The sequence below is a fragment of the Leucopleurus acutus genome, assembly GCF_964270905.1.
Source record: "Leucopleurus acutus genome assembly, chromosome: 12".
Taxonomy (NCBI): domain Eukaryota; kingdom Metazoa; phylum Chordata; class Mammalia; order Artiodactyla; family Delphinidae; genus Leucopleurus; species Leucopleurus acutus.
In genome coordinates, this window is record NC_139154.1 from 28,005,249 (window position 1) to 28,024,264 (window position 19,016).

Below are 19,016 nucleotides of genomic sequence, written 5' to 3' on the forward strand. Positions count from 1 at the left end.
GCTGCTTGTCTGGAGGGGCAGCTGTTCAGAGCCTCAGTACAGAGAACCCAAGACAGGAGAGCTGCACCGAGGGAGGGTCCAGTCCTGAGGCAGCTGAGAGCCCAGCTCGGGGCAAAGCAGACAGGTGTGAGGTTGGGGTGACTGGCAGAGGAAGTCTCTGCAGGTCACACAGGGCAAGAGCAGCTTCTAGGGTCACCAGCCAGAGAGAACACTTGTAAGTCACAGGAACATGGTAAAATGGTCGGAAAAGCATTGCTTCAAGAACGGGAAATAGATCCATCCAGTCTCTACAAATGACCCGATTTCACTCCTTTTTATGGCTGAGTAATATTCCATTGTATATATGTATCACATCTGCTTTATCCATTTGTCTGTCGACGGGCATTTAGGTTGCTTCCATGACCTGGCTATTGTAAATAGTGCTGCAATGAACATTGGGTCTAGAGACTGTCATACAGAGTGAAGTAAGTCAGAAAGAGAAAAACTAACATCGTATGTTAACACATATATGTGGAACCTAGAAAAATGGTACAGATGAACCGGTTTGCAGGACAGAAATAGAGACACAGATGTAGAGAACAAATGTATGGACACCAAGCGGGGAAAGTGGCAGTGGGGGGAGGTGGTGGGATGAATTGGGAGATTGGGATTGACATGTATACACTGATACTTATAAAATGGATAACTAATAAGAACCTGCTGTATAAAAATATAAATAAAATTAAATACAAAAAAAAAGAACGGGAAGTAAATAAGCTGATCTGATGCCCCTGCGTCAGCATAAAGGTAATGCTTCAGAGAACAAGATGCAGCCATTAACCGCACCCCAGAGCTAAGCTCAAGAACATGTACAGGAGCCAGGAATACTCAAGGCCCGACGGAAGTCCGGCATCCGTTAAAAATTGTCTGACAAAGAAATGGAGGAATCCAACGTACAGTGCAGGTGAAAATCCAGGAACAGAAATAGATGCAGAAACATCACCAGTGAAAGAATTAGTAGATAAGGACAATAAAAACAGGGATGGAAACGGTATTATATTTGTTCGCAAGTAAAGAAAAGCATGAACGTGTTAGACAGACAATGGACAATATTTTTTAAAACCCAAATCAAACATCTAGACGTGAAAACAAAAATATCTGAGGTGAAACAGACCTGTGATGTGATTAGACATCACAAAGAAAAGAAGCGTAAATTTAAAGACACAGCAAATTAAACTAGACAGAGTCAAACACAGAGAAGAAAATACATTAAAAAATCAGAAATTTGAAAAAAAAAAAAAAGATGAGCACAGAGCTAACAACCTCAGGGACGGCTCCCAACGCGTTACTTGATGTGACATGAGTTCCCGAGGGAAAACACAGATTCGGCAGGAAAGAAAATATACTGGAGAAAAAGCCATGGTCAGAATTTCCAAATACGATGTAAGAAACTACAAACCCAGAAATTCAAGTAGTTTACCTAAGCCTGAGCTCAAGAACATGGAGAAAAGTACAGGAAGGCACATCATAGTAAAACTGCCTGAATCCAATTCTAAAGAGAGAGTCTTAGGTGCATCCAGGAGGAAAGAGAAGGGCAGGTCCCCAGGAGACAGACGGTGGACCAGCATCTTCAAACACAACAGAAAAAACTGTCACCCAACAAACCTGCCCAAGAAAATATCTTTCAAAAATGAAGGGGGGTGGGGTGTGTTTCCCTAGTGGCGCATTGGTTAGGAATCTGCCTGCCAATGCAGGGGACATGGGTTTGAGCCCTGGTCCGGGAAGATTCCACATGCTGTGGAGCAACTAATCCCGTGTGCCACAGCTACTGAGCCTGTGCTCTAGAGCCCGCGAGCCACTACTACTGAGTCCACGTGCCACAACTACTGAAGCCCACGTGTGCCTAGAGCCCATGCTCCGCAACAAGAGAAGCCACCACAATGAGAAGCCCACGCACCGCGACGAAGAGTAGACCCTGCTTGCCACAACTAGAGAAAGCCCACACGCAGCAACGGAGACCCAACGCAGCCAAAAATAAATAAATAAATAAAATGTATTTTAAAAAAGAAAAGAAAGGGGAAAAAATGAAGGGGATTCAAGGCTTTTTTGCTACAGAAAAGCTGAGAGGTTGTGTTGTCAGCTGAGCTGTGCTGCGAGGCCTCGTGAAGGGCGTGCTTTAGGACACGGTGTGGGTCCTGAAAACCAGGTTTGTCTGGACGGAGGGCTCGGTGTCAGTACTCGAGAGGAGGACGTTTGCAGATCCCAGCAGCGGGGAGGGATGAGCGGGGCAGGGCGGCCCGTGCCGGCGGCCAGGGAGCAGTGGGTGGAGAGCAGGCCACCATGGCGGGTGCAGGTCCCTGCCTCCCCGCTCAGCTCTACGTGCTCACTGTAGAGGGTGCCCCGCCCCCAGGCCCGGAGCAGCAAACCGGGAACGGGGGCGGGAAACCCGAGCTGGCGCCTCCAGGTCCCGGCTCTGGGTGTGAGAGCTCATCACCCGTGAGATGCCTGTTTTCTCATCCTCCCGCTACGTGGCTCCCGAGCTGGATTCTGCCGGTGGAGACAAGTCCCCCTGCGGTGAGGCTTCGTTGTGTTCTCAGGACTAACAATGGAGAACGATCTCTCTAAGGAAAAGGAGGCAATGAGACCGGAGAAGGTCTTGTGTTTGCGACACAACGAGCTGTCCAAGGGGCAGTGCAAGCTTCTTTTTCAGATCAGGTCTGTGGATGCTTGAGAAACCTGGGAGTGTTTTCTTAGGAGTCTCAGTGGCGTGTCTGGTAACTGTGCTGTCTTCGTTCAGTGGTAGCGTGAAAACTGGTGAGAGTAATATTTACCGATTTTGAGCCAGCTTTGCCTGCTCCAGGGTGAGGCTCCCCTTCCGCCCATCTGCTCACGCACGTCCTTTGGGCCCCTGGTTGGTGTTCACACCTCAGTGTGGGTGGGGGCCCCTCCGCACAGGCGTCCTGAGATGGGGGGCTCCCCGGCCCCGTGCGCTCCGTGGACGGCTAGCAGGTGCTCACCGGGGTGTTAAACACGGTAGCTGAAACATTTCTGAATAGGTCTGTTTATCTCTAGGTTAAATAATACACTAACGGCCTTGGCCTCCAGCCCATCTTTTGGTGGACTCTGGGGGCTTTTCTTTGTGAAGAGCGCATCTGACTAGGAAGTTGCAAGTTATACAAAATACTTTGTCCCCAGACCCCGAAGAAGAGGATTTGCCCTGTGCTTGTGTGTCTGATGGGGGGTTTTCTCCTCCTCTCCCCGGCAGCAGAGGTCAGCATCCAGGGAAACCCCAGGGAGAGGCCTGGGGCCAGCTCCTGGGTTCCCAACCTCAGCCTCGGGGTGAACCGCTCTCCTTCTCCCCCTGAGGCCAAGGAGCCCGGCTGACTCCACACCTGTGCCCCTCCGGTTGGCCACATCTATCTTAGGTTGTCTGAGCACCTCTAAGTAGGGGGGCTTGGTGTCCCCTGTGGACTTGTCCTGATTCTGTCTGGTTGTCCGGTCCTTTGGGACCAGCTCCATGTGCCCGGGTGCCGTCCTTAAGTGGAATAAGCCTGTACTTCACGTCAGCCTCAGATCCTAGACGACCTGTTCCCCCTTAGAAAACGCCCCCGAGAAGCCCCACCCCGATGGCTGGCACCCTTCCTGATGGAGAGGCCGCGCATTCTGTCCTGTCAGCCCAGTCGTGTTCTGGTCTGATGCAGCTGGACAGGGATTTAACAGGGGCTGCACTGTCACTGATGGTCAGAACGCTGGCAGCCACAGGGGCACGTGTTTGAACCAGCCTCTTGCTATCTTTAGGCATTATATCATCACACATTGAATGCATTCCGTGCTTAATGTAATTTCCATGCAGTGCCTGTGTGTTTGTAGCTGTAAGATGTGTGTTTGCAGAAAGTGGCAGATCGTTAACCCGAGATTCGCTTCAGGGAGACCTCAGCTGCAGATGCGCCGAGGGCCACTGCCCGCGACTGGCTCCCCGCAGTGTCTCTCCTTTGCTCTGTGCTTACTGATGTGCAGGTGTGCTCGCTGCTGACGCACTTTCTACCCGTTGGATAACCACCTCCCAAAGCCAGGTTTCCGCAACAAAGGGATCTGTAATCTAGCTGGAAATGCCACGATTTTGGTGCCCAACTTATGAATATGCCCTTCAATTTTGCCTCTTTCCTAAGTAATGTTTATTTAGAGTTAGACCCTGAGCTAGTGTTCTGTGCACTGTGTGATGTTTTCTCTGCACACGCGGCTGGAGTTGGTTGGTTGGGCTGCCGACAGCACAGAATTCTTTAAGGCTTTTTTAAAGAGTAGTTTTAGGTTCACAGCAAAATGAGGGGAAGGTACAGAGATTTCCCACCCACCCCTGTCTCCACACGCACGGTCTCGCCCGGCACCAGCATCCCTGCCTGATGGTACACTGGCTGCAATAGATAAACATCTCCGCTGACAGGTCATCACCACCCAAAGTCCACGGTTTGCATGAGGGGTCACTCCTGGTGGCGTACATTCTGTGGGTTTGGACAGATGTATGACATGTACCTAGCATCACGGGATCCCACAGAGTAGTTTCACTGCCCTGAACATCCTCTGTGCTCCCCCTACTCGCCCCTCCCCTGACATTACTGTCTCCATAGTTTTGCCTTTTCCAGGATGTCATGTAGTTGGAATTATACAGCCCGTAGCCTTTTCAGATTGGCTTCTTTCACTTAGTAATATGCATTTAAGTTTCTTCCAGGTCTTTTCATGGGTAGATAGCTCATTTCTTTTCAACAGTGAGTAATACTCCATTGTCTTGATGAACCACAGTTTATTAATCCGTTCGCCAACTGAAGGGCATCTTGGTTGCCTCCAGATTTTGGCAGTTATGGACAAAGCTGCTATAAACATCCATGTGCAGGCTTTGTGGGAACACAAATTTTTAATTCCTTTGCGTAAATACCAGGGGGCACAATTGTTGATCCATATGGTAAGGTCACGGACAGTCTTGCAAGAAGCTGGCCCTTCTAGTAGGAGTGTAGTGGTCTCTCACTACAGCTTTAATTTGCATTTTCCTGATGACACATTATGTGGAGCGTCTTGTAGCGAGCTTATCTTCCATCTGTGAGTCTCCTTGGTGAGGTGCCTGTTCAGGTGTTCGGCCCATTTTTAAGTTGGGTTATCTGTCTTCTTACTATTGCGTTTTAAGAGCTCTTTGTATATTTTGGATAACAGTGCTTTATCAGATGAATCTTTTGCAAATGTTTTCTCCCAGTTCTGTGGCTCGTTTTGTCATTCTCTGGACATTGTATTTCACAGAGCAGGCATTTTAAATCTTGACGAAGTCCAGCTATCAGTTCCTTTTTACCGTGGACCACACTTTGCTGTTGTATCTGAAAAGGCATCACCATGCCCAAGGCCATCTAGGTTTTCTCCTCTGTTATCTTCTAGGAGTTTTATTGTTTTACATTTAGGTCTGTGGTCCATTTTGAATTAATTTTTGTGAAGGTGTAAGGTCTGAGTCTAGATTAATTTTTTTGCTATGGATGTCCAGTTTTTCCAGCACCGTTTGAGGAAAAGACTATCTTTGCTCCATTGCTTTCTTTTTGCTCTTTTGTCAAAGTTGACACAACAGTTGACTGTCTTAATGGGGGTCTATTTCTGGGCTCTGCATCCCATTCCACTGGCCTCTACATCTGTTCTTTCACCAGTACCACATGGCTGTGATCACCGTAGTTTTGTAGTAAGTTCTGACGTTAGACAGTGTCATTCCTCCAGCTTTGTTCTCCTTCAGTACTGTGCTGCTTATCCTGGGTCTTTTTCACCTCCACTTCCACTGTAGAATCAGGTTGTCAGTATCCAGAAAATGACTTACTGAACCATTGCAATTCAGGCTGCGTGGCTGCTGTGACGCCTCACAGCCCTGATGGAGTCAAGAAAAGTTTGGATATATTCCTTTTTCTGGCTTTTTCTATGTGAGGGTGGGGACGACGCCCTCTACAGTTTTCTGTATGCTACACAAAGTATGAAACCTCTATGTACATATTTTTAAGAAGGGAGTAATGACACTGTGTTTGTATTCTGATTTAAAGAGAAAGCAGAGAGGGAGAAGTAACCCAGGTGGACAGAGTTGGGAGGATCTGGGCAGATCCAGGGACCAGGTGGGATGAGCTCTAGTTTCAGGCAGGGATGCTGACCTCAGGCCAATGCATCTGCAGTAAAAGACAGGCTGCAAGTGTGAGATCACAGATGCTGGTAGACAGCTACACTGGTGGGCATGTGGTCTCTTCTGATTGCATTATCTCAGAGAAATATGAAAAAAGCCCATTGGTTACAACAGAAAAAAAGTGGAGTTACCTGAAGCAACCCAAGAAGGAAGCTAATGGAAGAGGCATGGTCAGGAGAGAAAAGAACCAGCAAGGTCCCCAAAGGCTAAAGTAACCTCACAGCTGAACGTCCGTCACCCAGGGTTTCCATGTTGGTCTCATAAGTTGGTACCAAAAGTCAGACATCCTGTCTGGCCAGCGCCATGGGAGTGTGCGTCTTCAGGCAACAGGCTTCCTGCTTTCTCCATGCCCCGAGTCCTCCCTGCTTTATGTCAACTCTAGTTTTGACTCTCAAGGATGAGACACAGAGGTTTCTTGCACCCAGATGCATCTTAACATTGAGTTTCATCTTCTCCCCTGTGAGACTCACAGGATAGTCTTAGGAGAGGTCTGGAAAGTCAGTATTCTCCTGGGTACATTCATATCTCGTTCTGCTTCTACTAGAAATAACTTCAATTTGAAGTAGATTATTTGCTTTCACAACCCTGCAATTTTTGTCTTTAAGCTAACAGTCCTCGGGGCGTGAAGAAATGTTGAACTTAATGGTTACGTCAAGGACCTTGGTAGACATAGAGTGAAGAATGATTTCATTAGCCTGTTAATATGAAGGCTTCACAAGGAGTTCCCCATTAATACTTGTCTTTTGTCTTTGGGTTACTCTGCTTTCTTTCTGTTCAGTTTGTTTCAAATTCATTTCTATAGTTCGTAATAATGAGTAAGTAGGTAAATGGATCAGCAAAATGTAAACTGTGGTACATGTGAATTAAAGTGAAAAGGAAGAGACGGCCAAGCAGACTTTAGAAGATGGGATCCCCTGTGAGAAGAAGGAGGGCTGTAATTTGACCGACGCGAATATTCAGGGGTGTTGGTAACATTCCGTGTCTGACAGTGTAGACAGAGGAGAGGCAATTTCCTTGTTTGTGAACTAAGCGGGTTTACCTGCTAGCGTGTGTACACTGTATGGGTGTGTAAGATGCAGCTGTAAGAGGATAAGCCTGGCCATGCTGTGGAACTGACAGATAATTTCATTACACACGTATTTTATTTGGGGCACACAGGTGTTCAGTAAATGTGTGGAAGTGATTAATGGAATTTCGGAGTCTTGGCTTTTATTGTGACTATGAACTTTTAAGATCTGGATGATTACTGTCATTTTCATAACAATTAAATTATCTCCTTTGGTTAACTTGAGGGTATTTTTCCTTGGTGTTTGTCTGCTATATACTTGTAATTAACATTGGACAGTCCGGACCTCAAATATCCGGAACAGTGCAAAAAGGAAACTGTGTCTCATGCTTTTGAGCTGTTAGTCGAGAACATTAATTAGCTTAAAACAAAGGCACATGAAACAATTGATCAGCTCACCTCTTGCCTCGGTCAGTCAATCGTTCGTTTCAAAGGTCTCCGTACTGGCAGCGGAGATGGCTCTGGGCTCCGGAGAGTCAGGAAGCCACAGGAGGGGACACGGGCGTCCACAGGCTCTGCCCACGTGGGTCCCGTTTCACAGGCAGAAACTCACACGGGCCGTCGGAAGAGGGCACCGTGTGGTATTTCTATTAGAAAGATGGTTCTAATTTCTCTGACTTTGTGACATTTTGTCACTATTCCCAAAAGCAGTATTGTTATAAATTAGAAACTAAAGGGATACCATCTGATCCAGGTCACTGTTTTCACTGACTCACCAAAGTCCCAGCAGATTTCAGAGCTGGTCACGCCCAGAGGCAGGAAAGAAGCAAACTTCCTGGATGTGGTGTCCATCCTGTGCAGTAACCCACAACTTGTGCCTGTGTCCCCTCTGCTTTCATGCATGTCTGTTACGTGTGTTGGATGTAAATCATACATTCATATCATTTTCTTTGAAATAGCCGGGCCGCAAGAGCGCTGAGAACTGCGGCTGGATAAGTGCTTGTGCACAAGATGGCGGGGGGGGGGGGGTTCACCTGAAATTCCTCACGAGGGACATAATGACAATGGTTATTTGTGATCCTTCCCCAAGTTTTATATTCATGGAGCCTTTTTATGTACTTATATGCCCGGCAACGAGGCATGATTTAGTAAAAATCGAGTCATAAGCATTTTTCCATCTTGTCTTACCAACTTATAATTAAAACTCTTACTGGCTGCACATCCATGTGATGGTTGCACCAGTGATATTTCAGTGGGAATTCTCCTCTGCGTGGTTGTTTACATTCTTACTAATTACTCCCTTTCGTTAAGACCTCATAGGATGACAGTTCAAAACTCATCAACATTTTCCCTCCCTTTTGCACATAATGCCAAACTCAAAATTTTATGTTGGATGGGAGCACAGATGCAGAGAAAGCTGACAATATAAACGAATGGCTGCTCTCCAGTAAGGGAGGGAACTCGTGCACAGTCGCCTCTTCTGGATAATCGTGCATTTGTTCACGGACAGCACACACAAACCTCAAATTGTCCGAACGTCTAACCTTCCCGCGCCCCTGCCGCTCCGCGCTCTAAGCTCAGAAAGCTGCCGCTTCTTAGGAGTCACTTTTCTGTCTCAGGCCTTGGGAAACGCTTCCTCTTTCCTCTGCCTGGAGCGTTTGTTTTCTTCTCGCTGCTTCATGTTCACACGCGTCGCAGTCCCTGCTCCCTCTGGGAACTGCCCTGGTGACCCAGCTTCTACCTAGTTCCTCTTTGCTCTCCTGACCTCTGCCCTTTGGCAGGCTCACGGAGACCCCAACCTCCTTGGTGACGTGCTCCCCGCCGTGTGTCACCGGAACACGGTGGGTCCTTGTGGATGCGCACGGGGCCAGCGTCCCCTCAGTGTGGCCAGACAAATGACCCCACAGGAGTCGTGCCGTCCCGTCCACTCGAAAAGGCTCCGTGGTCCTGGGGAGAAGCACAGGGAGAGCCCTGCCCCCTTCCCCGTCCCCTCACTGAACCCCTCGACTGCAGGCTGGCTGCAAACTCAGAGCGGTGAGGGTAGAGGGATGGGTCTTCGCCCGTGACACAGGGACGTGCAGACGCTTTGGGGGAGGGTCCCAGCGGTGTAGGGGGTGGAGGCAGAGCCTCCCCAGCCAGGGCTCTAGGGGCTCCTATTCTGTAGCCGTGAAGGCTTCAAACATAAAGCATTTTGGTGCTTTCTGAGCTGTCGTCTTTCTCTCATCTGTCCTCCACCCGGACCTGCAGCTCTGGCCCTTGCCCTCCGTCTGGGCCTCCAGCGCGCCGGCTCACCTTGAGAAGGCGGAAGGCCCGTTCTCCTCCCACACGCGGTCACTGCTAAGAGGGATCGGTGACCCCCACGGCACAGCGGCTTAGCTCCCGCGGGGCGGGCGCGCGCCTCCTCTCGCTGTCGCCTCTGGGCGCGGGTCACTTTGCTCCTGTCTGCAGTCAGCACCGTGACGCAAAGCGTGTCTGAACTGCTACCGGCACCTGGAAGTCTCACGCGGGCTCAGTGGCACCCCGGACTCCAGGTGGGTGACAGGTAGCGGGCTTCCCCGGGGTCTCGGAGACCCCGCGGCGCGCGCGCCCTGGACACGAGCGTGCCACACCTGCTCCCAGACGCGTTCCTCCTCCCGCCTCCTGTGCCGGAGGCGATGCTTCCAGACCCCCGCGCCGGGCGACAGGGGCAGGACCGGGCTTCTTCTGGATTCCTCCCTCCTCCGCTCCGGAAACGCAGGCTCCCGGCTTCTTTCTCCCCGGTGTCTGGGCATCATTTCCTCACCCAGCGTCCCGAGCCCTGTCCTCAGGTGTGAACGGCCCTGGTCTCGAAACAGCTCCTGCGGCCTTGCTTCCTGCGCCTCTAACCGGGAACGCGCACTCCTCCTAAGAAGAGCTGCCCCCGCCGCGACCCTGCGCCCGGCTCCCCAGCGCTGCGCCTCCCCGGCCCCACCGCGGGGCCTGTCGCCGGCCCGGGTTCTCCTCTGCGAGGCCAGCGGCGGGGCCGGTGCTGAGAGCCGTCGGTCCGGCGAGCGGGGCCGCGGTCCTCGGAGCGTCTGGGGATGTTCCGAAGATCCACTCCAGCTCGCGTGGAGGCCCCTGGGTCTGGGCTTGAAGATCTGGACCCTGGTTTCGCTCACGAATGGCTGACGCCACGGCCCCCAGCACCTTCTGTTCCCTCGGCCTTGGGGCCCTTGTCCGTTTGCTTCCCCGGAGGGCTGGCTGCGGCTTCGCTCACACCTGCCCAGGGCTTCCTGGGCACCAGGAGCCCCTCTGCTGGGCTGACAGACAAGCAGGCTCGCTGTCCGGAGCCTTGTGGGCCCAACTTCGCCCACCGTCACCCAGACAGACGGCTGAGGGCCCCAGCCCGTGAAAAGACGTCGATGGGTCTGTGAATGTCACCACGTGGCCCTTTCACTTTTTACTTACAGGCCAACTTCCAGAGACACACGTGCCCGTGGGCGGGACAGGACACACGTCTCAGTGTGAAAAGCACAGCGTTTCAGACCTGCTCCCTCCAGCCGGCCCCGGCTCGTTCCTCCCCCCAGGAAGAGTCCGCCCTGAAGTTGGAGGCCGGGGGCTTTGCCATAGTTTGGAGGAAAGATCACCACGCGTCTGAGGTCTAATCTGAACACAGTTTAGGAATAAGCTGTGTTTTCTGCTAAAACTCCTTCCTGGAATCATCTGCCTACGTTAAAGCCAATGAACAGACAGCACAGAACGATCAAAACAAACCAGTTTGCTCCTCCGGGGCCCCAATAAGCCTCCTGTTCGCTGTGATTCTTACGTAATCAGACCCGATTTCGTGCGGCCTCCACGCCGGGGTTGACTTCATCACGACGCGCCCTCCTGCCCTCCCCACCGCCCTCCGACCGGTCCCACCTCGACAGGGACGACAATAGCACAGCAAGTGCTTATGATTCTGTTTTCTAATCCATCGGCATCATACCATTGACTGCAAAACAAAGAGCAGTCCTAGATATACTTTTTTTTTTTCAATTGGATCTAAATGTAACTAAATGGAAAAGAAAGAGAGAGAGAAGAAATTGGATTTAATGTTGTTATTTCTGCCAGCCTGAGCCCAAGTGAGTTTGTAAACATCTGGGGCTCCTGACGGCTCAAAACACTCTCCCGTGTGGTGTGTCCTGTTGCTTGTCTTTCCTTCAACCTGCTGTGCGCTTTCACGCGAGTCCTCGCGAAGGATAACGTGACCGCTCTGGTGTCCTTGAGTGGTTTCCCCTTCCTGAGCCATCAGACGCGGCTGCATCTGAAAATCCAGATCCCTACCTTACACGCTTTCTAATGTTCCCGAGACGCCCTCTGTCAGAATCACAGGTAACTTGCATCTACCTCGCCTCTTATTTTCGAGCAAACACACCAACGTCCCACGGTCAGCGGTGTCATTTCTGATCGGGGGCTCTTTCTGATCTACAGACGCAGCCCTGTGATAACGTCGACTCCCTGGGAGCTTGCAGTGGTCTGTGCTTTGGACGCTGGGGTGTGCTTTCCTGCACAGCTGTGGCCCCATATGTACAATCATTACGGGAGAGAATTGCATGGGGAAATCAAGCCTCACCCCTTCCGTTCCCTAGAGGATCCACTGGTTAGCGTCTTGGCATGTGACTCACCTTCCCAGTAGTTTCAGGGCAGGCACCGCGTCTGTCAATAACGGTGAGATCCGCAAATAAACCATCGCTACAGTTAGTGCCTGCTCCCTGCATTCCAGACACTTCCAAAATGTCCACAGTTCATCTTGTCTAACGCTCACAGCGCCCTGTGAGGCAGCTGTGACTCTGCTTCCACTTTCTCTGTGAGGAAACTGAGGCACAAAAGGAGATGTCTCAATGTCTCACTGGTGCACGTGGCCCAGAGGCAGTTCCACCCCATCCCTGCTCTGGGCCACGGACAGAGTCGGGGCAGAAGCAGATGGTGCTTGTAGATCCTCCCCCGGCCCTGGCAGCCCCGGGCAGGTGTCCCATGTCCACAACCACTGGCCCTGTGGTCTGGCGGGTGTGGCCTGGGGACCCCGAGCAGCTGGGGTGCACCGCGGACGCTCCCATGAGCAGGCGACGATCCCACCCCACGCTTCTCACGGCTATGCAGGCTTTTCCAGGCGCAGCTCCAGTGAAAATACCTGAATTGACTAAGAAAGCCTTGAACAGATCGAGTTTAACATGAATTAGTAAAGAGCAGTGAGCCAGTCGGCAGAAGGAAGGTTTGAAATAGTAATCATATTCAGTTTCAGAAAAACGAAGACAGAATGTTTGCACCTCGAAGCAATGACCTGAAAACTTCACACCTGCTCTGTCTTGACAACACACACACACAGGCTTTTATATCCACCTGCACACCTGCCTGATACACACACAGATGCACGTGTGTGTGTCACAGGACCAGAAAAGTGAACGGATCAAAACCAACTGTAATGAACAAGGTGTGCAACCGCCTCCTGTCCCAGGAGCCTGAGCTCAGCTCCTTTGCCCCTCCCCCCATCCCTGCGGCCGCACCTCTGACATCTGTCACCACAGCGTATAGTTCTTGAACATTATAAGGACCGCCTGCCAGTGAAAGTCTACTCAGGAGACAGAATCCAGGCAAGTCATTTTCAGACAATTTAAAACAAAAACGGTTTAGCCAAGCACTGGAGACTTTTGAAAAGGTCACAAGACCACCCCAGGCGTTAGAGTAGCGATTGGGGGCGGGGAGGGTCGAGAGCTGGTCTGCGGCCGGCAGAGCAAGGGAGGCGGGCCGGGAGCCGGGTCCACCCACCACCTGAGGCCCACACTGCTCGGGGCCCCTTCAGTGGACAGCCCCGGGGCGCGTGCAGACGGCAGGCGCATGCGTGGCGTGTGTGCTCACCCAGGCGTGCACACACAGCTAGATTGATTTCTGCGTTAATCTGCAGACACACTAAAATAAACACGGTGCGTCTGGTGCACCGCGATCCATCCAGCAGTTCCCCGGGCTCCTCTGTGAGTTCTTTCTCCGGCAGGAAGACCCGTCTCTCCGATTTATATAGTACGTGTCCTCATTCGGTGAACTCAGATTCAAAGGCGCAGTGGTTCCAGAGCCGCTAGCGTACCCTCTGCGAAGCAGGCTCACCGACGAGAAGGCAGTGCTGTTTGCTCCTGGCCTCACAGAGCCTTGTTAAAAGTCGGTTCTCCAGAGTTACTCGGGTTGGAACCTCTCCCTCCTTCAGTGAGGTGTGTCACCACCTGTGACTCAGTTACATTCGCTGTCCGGCTGTGCGTTCCATCCTGGGATCCCAGCATATTGGCTGATTTTTTTCTAAATTTATGTACATGAAAATTCACTTTGTGGTGTTTGGTTACGTGCTGAGGGTCACATATGCACCACCAGAGCCCCTTGTGCAGAAGTTCTACCGTCAGAAATGATCCTGCAGTCTGCCCTGTCCAGCCCAGCCTTACCCTGCCCCAGCCCCTGACAACCAGGGATCTGTTTCCCACCCTGGTCCCTTTGCGTTTCTCAGGGCACCATCTATTCGCACAATGTGTAGCCTCTGGACTGGCTTCTCTCACTTAGCAAAATGCAATTACAGTTTATCCATGCTGTGTCTGATATTTGCTTATTACCTTTTTGTTGTTAGGTAGTGATCCATTATATGGACGTACCAAGTTGTTTATCCGTTCTCCTCTTAAAGACCATACAGGTTGTTTCCAGACTTTTACTATAAGTGAATTATACCTAGAGGCCCTATAAACCTTCCTGCACAGAATTTTACAGGAACATAACATCCTAGAAGTCAGATGCCCGTGGTGTCACAAAGGGAACGTCCCCAGGGTATGAATAGATCCTGTGACCTGGAGCCCTGGTCTCACCTGGAGCCCATGGGCGATTCCTCCCAGAGGGTGGTGTTCAACAGGGGCGGGAAAGCGCCGCAGGCCTCCGGGCGCCGCAGGCAGGGCTGGCCGGACGCCTGACAGACAATGAAGAGGAATTCCTGAGCCGTGTCCCCACTTACAAGGATCCACAGCCATGTCACCTTTCCTTCCAGGTGACAGCTGCTGACGTGAATTCTAAGTCGAATTGGGTGTGTTGGAGGCCGCCCAGGTGGACAGGACCGCAGGGGATGGTGTGTGGTGACTCGCAAGCTCCCTGCATGTTACTCTCGACTTTCTCAGAGTGACTTGAGCTGACGGCCGTTGTTTACAAGGACACGTGTATGCGAGTATTCAAGGACGCAAAGCTTGAAACATGGCCTCAAGCCACACACCATAAATTTGCACGTGATCTGCCTGAAAACAATTACAGCTGAAATAAAGTTGGCTGTCATTCCACCAAATCTACATGTTTTTAATGGTATTTTTAGAAAATATTTTAAATGTCTATACTGCTGATTTTTCAGTTTTGGTAGTGGCTTCCTTATTTCACATCTGTATGGTAAGAGTGTTTTCAATTCTTAGAAATAACTGAAGTCTCTTAGGAGTAGAATTTCATGTTTTTGCCGAGAGGCATGGCGGGGTTTCCCTTGTCCCAGGGGGCAGTGAGTGTCACACTGTCCACAGAGCGACCACCTTGCACCACATGCACTTCTCGTTGTTTCTGTTTGAGCTCACTGACCCCTGAACAAACCTTTGAGGTAGTGCTATTATTATCCCATTTATACATATGGAAATGAAGGCTTGGAGAGGTCACAGGAGCTGCATAAATTGAGAAGCTCCTAGATGGCGGAGCCAGGACCGAACCAGTCAGTCTGATTCCTAAGCCTTACTTCTAGTCATATACCATGGCCATAGTTTGGAGGAGTCAATAATTCATTGTTGTTGTTGTTGTTTTTAACATCTTTATTGGAGTATAATTGCTTTACAATGGTGTGTTAGTTTCTGCTGTATAACAGAGTGAATCAGTTATACATATACGTACATCCCCATATCTCCTCCCTCTTGCGTCTCCCTCCCTCCCACCCTCCCTACCCCACCCCTCTAGGTGGTCACAGAGCACCGAGCTGATCTCCCTGTGCTATGCGGCTGCTTCCCACTAGCTGTGTATTTTACGTTTGGTAGTGTGTATATGTTCATGCCTCTCTCTCGCTTTGTCACAGCTTACCCTTCCCCTTCCCCGTGCCCTCAAGTCCATTTAATTCATTGTTAAATGAATGAAACCTTTGAAGTATTATGTTCTCTGACAGATGAGGAACAGGAAGTTCAAAGACTTCTAGCAAATTGCAAATAAGTGGGCAAATGCATGGCAGAGCCAGACTGGAGCCCAGACTGCTCAGAAACGGACCAACGCTATCGAGATGACGGGCAGTTTCAAGCCTGCACAGTCATGCAGGCGTCACAAGCGAAGGGCACTCTGACGAGGGCGACAGAAGACAGCTTCCCGCACCAGGGAGGTTTCAGCTGAGAACAAGAGCCGGGTCAGCCTAGCCAGACGTGAGTCTTTTCCAGTAGAAGCTGAGACAGTAAAGTTAGGCTTTTGCCGCTGATATGACTTGATATGTGCTTTGAAAAAAGAAACGAAAGCTTGAGTGTTTCTAATTGCTAGCATACTGCAAATAATTTTCCAGGAGGCAGTGAAATCTCCTGGGTGCCCTGTTATTAGAACTCAGTGTTTCTCCGCAGTGTCGACTGACTAACGGCCTCGTGTCCCGGCCTTTGCTTCCTGAGGTCCGGGGCTGGGTCCCTCCTCCCCGGCTTCGTCCTGCCAGATACTCAGGCTGGTGTTTGCTGGCAGCCACTGTAGGCATCCTGCAGCCACTTCCAGTGACTCTCAAAGTCAGCCCCGGACAGCCGGCTTGGAAACAGAGGATGGACAGAGAGACGGCAAAACTGGCCCAGGTGGGCGCCTACGAGACTTCAGTTAAGACAGAAGGTGCAGGAAATGCCTGGGGTTTTGGACGTGAGGTCCTCGCCCTTTAGACATGATGCTTTTTAAGAAATAGGCCAAGGACACATCACACCTACTTCTGCGGAGAACTATTTATTGGGTCCCCCTAGGTGCCTAGAAATGCGCTTTTCCTTGGGCTTATAAAGATGAAGAAATCACGACAGGAGGCGTGCTTGAAGATAACTGTATAGTAACTGTGCTTGAGTTCAGTGCAGAGCCCGCCAATCCGGACGTTTCTCAAGGGAAGCCGCCCAGGGGCACGGCCTGCACACCCGCGCTGCCCACACACGATTCCACGCCCTCTGAGTGAGGGGAACGGAAGGTGGGGACACCGGAGCCCGGGCTCCGGGGACCAAGGGAGGAGGTGAGAGACCCCGTGCATCCGTCTGTCGGCCTCTCGTGACACACTCGCGGATGGAGCGCGCGGTCCACGCTCCCAGAGGGAGGGCGGGTGATGCGGCTCGAGCAGCCCCTGACCTGGGCCGCGGGCGCCTCACCAGCCGACGAAGATGGTGGCAAAAGTGCAGGGAGCACCGTGAACGGGGGACGGGCCTAGAGGCCTGGGCGGGGTGCAGCGGAGGCCGAGGGCAAAACTGAGGTCCAGACTGAAAAACAAAAACGCCAGGCCCAGTGGGAGATTCTCTAGATGTTCGAGAGAGAGCAGGGCGCTGGCAGGGCAGCGGCCCCCGGCCGCCCTTCCCCGCCGCCTCTGATCTCAGACCCCAGGACCGTTCCTGGCGGGCGGGGAGGCCTCAGGGTCTCTGTGGGGAGTGGCCACCCCCCTCCACCCCCGCCTTGCAGGCCATCCGACCCTCTGGGGGGAGAGCTCCAGGGCTGGCTGGTGCCTGCTTCCCCACCGGAAACAACGTGACACCGCCCAGGACACGGAGTGAGCGGCAGCCTTCAAAGCAGATGCGAAACCCCAAGGACCTCGATGCCCCCTGCGTCACTGTGTGGGAACGGCCCGTGGAGCACAGACCCCGGGGGACAGGTTACACTCCCTCCACGAGGGGCCCCTCTCGCCCGTGTCTCTGTCTCACTAATGTGTGGATTTCAGCTGGGCCTGATCCCGAGTAAGAGGCCGTGCCCCACTTTATCAGTGCAGAGGTCAGGGCTTGGAAGCTCAAGGGGGCGGGGCAGGGTCTGTCCCCAAACGCTCCACCGCATCTCGGTCACCGGAGTCCTGCGGACGGGCGCCCTCGTCTCCGCAGCCGCACGCGCGCTAGTCAGAGGGCGGTGTCCGTACGCAACGGGCAGGTGCGCGCAGAGACATACCGTCATGTCCCCTGTGTCTGTAAGGGTCTGAGCTATAGACGGAATAAAATAAAACTGAATCCCGTGCGTCACAGATCAGGTGCCGTGTTCATTTCTGAACAAATCAACACAAACGTAGTGACTCAAAACACCAGAAGGGCAGGCTCTTGGGGTCTGGCGTGCAGGCTGACGGGCAGCGCTAGCCGGCTGAGCCCCTCTGGAGGCCCTCGGGGGTCCTTGCTGTGGCTGCGTCTCCCCACGCCCCTCCTCGGTCCGAGTGTAACCTCTCCCTGCCTTCACAGGGATGCACGTGGCACTTAGGGGCCCAAAGAAAATCTCCCAAGGCTGGTGCAACAAAAATTTTTCCACAGATGCTGACAGCAGTTATCGTACTGTACATACGATACACTATATTTTAAAGGTAATTCCATACTAGAAAATCACTTTAACGTATAAAAAATTCAAAGCAGTGTATGGTAACATCCAACTTAAACCGAGACACAGTTTCAGGTCGGGGAGAAGGCCCCCAGTGACACCGAGTGACGGAGAATCGGGTGGATTCCGTCCTGGATGGTCTGTCCACGGGGCGAGCTTGTTTTTATGACAATGTTCTGTGTGAGACACTTCAGCTCAGTTCCAGCCATCGGCTAAACGCAAACATCCCCTAATTAAATACTCTCTGTAATATTTCCCGTCTATGTAACAGTGGCACATTTATAGAACTGGTATATTTGTTGCATAAGGAAACTGGTCCTTAATTAATGAACATGCGACAGTAAAAGAAACAAGTTAATTCCATTAAGTGTGTCATTAGCGTGCTCTACACGAACTATAGGGATTAATAATTTTCTTGTCTCCCTGCTTCCTAGGAAAGCTCTGCTGTGTTGACGAAGAATCACTAACCCTTAAATCCTCTCGTTATTTTCTCTTGGGAGCCCGTGGATTTCTATTCGCTCTTAGAGCCTTGAGGTCTGGCCACGGCACACCTTCAGGCCACAGACGAACTAAAGCAAGTGTGAGGACCCAGCTGCTCTGGACTCTGCCCCGGGATGCTCCGTGGCCTGACTCCACCCACCCTCCTCCTGTCCTGGTCCTTCCGCAGGGTTTCTCCCCAGTAAACCCCCTCACTCCAAACCTGTGACAGCTGGTTTCAGGAGTGTGCGGGCAGGTCACGTCCCCCGGGCCTGGGGGCAGTTGGTGTGCACGTCGTCCCAGGGCTACGACCCTCCCTCACACAGGATGCTGTGAGCGGGGGGCAGGATTTAATAGAACATGTTTACTATATTATGATTCAATGATAATCTAAAACATGTGAAAATAAAACTCACTGAAGGAAGAAAGCCACAATCATCGCACCCTGGAGAACGTCTGATGGAGTTGCCCTAAACCTGATCCCTCCTCCCGAAGACCCCACTTGGCTCTGAACCAGCTTTACGAGGAGTGAATGGTAACGAGCTGACAAAGCAGTTCTGCTTTGTGACGCGGTAAGGACACGCATTCCAACAAGATTTTTAAAGTAACATCTAAATAAGTAATTGGCCGTAGGAGAAACTTATATTCCTTTCACGTAAACATAACTGACACAATTTCGAGGAAGCGGGGGTCCTTCCGGATGCCTGTCGTCTAAAGTAGCCAGAATCGTCTTCATCTGAATATCAGATCAGCAGCTCCCATAGAACCAAGGAGGGACAGCCCCTCCCCGACGGCCTAGGAAATGGAGGCAGCCTTAGTTTTTAG